Raw genomic sequence first — 2,563 nt, forward strand, 5'->3', positions numbered from 1 at the left:
TTGTTGGATCTTTGTGTGGTTTAGGTATCAGAGTAAGAAGACCTAATTCCAACTCTCCTCAAATTATTCCACAAAATAGAAACAGAAGGTACTCTACCCAATTCATTCTATGAGGCCACAATTACTCTGATTCCTTTAGTTTTAAAGAATGAGGTTGGAAATACCTCCTAAGTTGTCCAGCAGGCAAAGATTTAGAACAAACTGACTGTGGACAGAGACTTGTTCTTTACATTGCAAACGAAATGCAACATCTATGTAGGAAAAGGTTTCAGAAAAAAAGAACCACCTCCCAAACTCATTATTTTTACTTTGCTTTCTGCTAAGGAAATGAAGATATTTAGTGATGAAAGGTACCCATGAATTGGCATAACCACACATAGCTGCAGTGGGACTAAGATCGTTAATTTTTCTTTTCTTCAGGAACAGAATATGAGATGCTTTAGGAGTCAAGAAACAGTAGTGGAAATGAGGTGATTACTCTTGTATGCCAAATGAAAACCTGTGTCTAACGTCTAATTGCTCCATTGACTTCAAATGGTCTGCAAATGGTCACCCACTTCTGAAGTGTCTAATGCTTCTAAAGTTGCTAAGCAGAATTTTGGCAATAAAGAGTTTTCATGGGAATACAAAACATGATCCTTTTCAACTGTGTCTTTCACCACAGCATCCTTGGTGCTCAGTCACAAGCTCATACTATCTCAGAAAGTTCTTGGTTCATGGTTATCTTCATTTCTTTAAAAAATTTTGTGTAAGAGAAAGAATGGAGTGTTGGAGTAATTATATTAAGTCCAGGTAATAAATATTTTGCATATAACCATGTACACTATCAGTATGTTTGGTCTCTAGTTATATAATGACTATTAACCAGCTTTTTGATATTTACACAGCTTTTCATAAAGATCTTTTTTGGCCCAGGACCAAGCTCATAACATTGCTTATATTTCTGCTTCTTATTTAAAAGAAATGTGCTCTTATGCACCTTTTAAAAAATATATTTAACATTTTTAAGTAAGAATATGGTTCCACTGGATCCTATATGACTCTTCTAGAAGAAATCTTATTTTCATTTTAGAAAATTCGTATAAAAATTTACTAGCCTTTTTATTCTGTGAGTTTGAGCTTAGTTGTATTGAGTCTTATGTTCAGGAAAAGTCTATAGGCAAAGCTAGCTATGTGTTTTAATTCCATAGATATACACAAAAGTAAGTGTGATTTTTATCTTAGCAGCAGGCCTTCACATAGCCTGGATTTCCAGACTCCAGTAATCACCAACATTTGTAGATTGTGCCACTGTGGTATTGCCCACAGATGTGCAGCCCCACATCACAGCTAGTCCTGTTGCATCAAGGATTTTTTTAACCCCCTAAGGACCCTCATTACAGTAGTCAGGGCTTAACATGAAGGATGACTAGTCCTCCACTTGCCATTCCATATTCCCCAAGAACCTCTCCAGTTAATTTATAAATATTTCTACATGGATCACCTATGTGAAATTGGAATTTAATATTATTTTTTATTGTTATTTCTTTTGGATCTGGTTTTAACTTTCAAATGTTTATTTTATTGTATATTTTTTTTCTTTGAAGGTCATTTCAAGTCATTCTTAGGTATTGAGTATAATAATTACATTTAATGACTAACAATTAGAAATGAGACACATCTGTTCTTTGCATTTAAATAGGCATTTATAATATGGTTAATAGAAAATAAATTTTTTTGATAGCAGTAAAATTATACTAGTTTGTTCATGGCTTCTTTAAAAAAAAAGTCTAACAATAAAATATAAGTAAGTGATTCCTTATAAAGCAAAACCCATAAGAAATTTCCTTTGATCTAGTGAAAAGAAATCTCAGCATTTAAGGAGTTATTCAAGTAGTGAATCCCAGGATGCTTGGACTCATGAAACATGGTATGTTACAGCCAGCCTTTAGTTTTCAAGACAGAACTGCAATCTGACTTAGTTGCATATCTGTTTCTACAATTAAATAAATACCTCGACAAAACAAAACAAGGGAGGAAGGATCTGTGTTAACTTCAGAATTACTGAGTACCGTCTATTACTAAGGGAAGTCCAAGCAGCATGACCCTGAAGTGATCAGTCACAGCACAACCATAGTCAAGAGTAGATAGAAATTAAGGAATGCATGCTGATTTCTCAGCTGCTTTTCTTTACTTCTATGAACTTTGTAGAGTAATTTTATTACAGCAACATAGCTGCTCTGACAATGTATCATGTCCAAAGACATGTCCATAATGCAGACATGCCCTGGATTATAGTATGTTCTGGCTGGAATATAGACATACCCTTAGTACACACATCTAATCCTTAACAATTAAGGTAAGTTAAGTTTGGAGAAGGAAGTAGCCATGTTTTAAAGTAATGCTCAATTGAAATGCAGTCAAATCAGAGAAAGATTTGACAGAATGAGTCAGAGGTAGGATGCATGGAGGTCACAGGAGAATAGCAGAAGAAAGGCTACTTAAGAACAGTGATAGAAATAGGTAATGATGTGGTGGGTCTCTCTCTCTCTCTCTCTCTCTCTCTCTCTCTCTCTCTCTCTCT

The sequence above is a fragment of the Mus pahari genome, chromosome 19 (assembly GCF_900095145.1).
Source record: "Mus pahari chromosome 19, PAHARI_EIJ_v1.1, whole genome shotgun sequence".
Classification (NCBI taxonomy): Eukaryota; Metazoa; Chordata; class Mammalia; order Rodentia; family Muridae; genus Mus; species Mus pahari.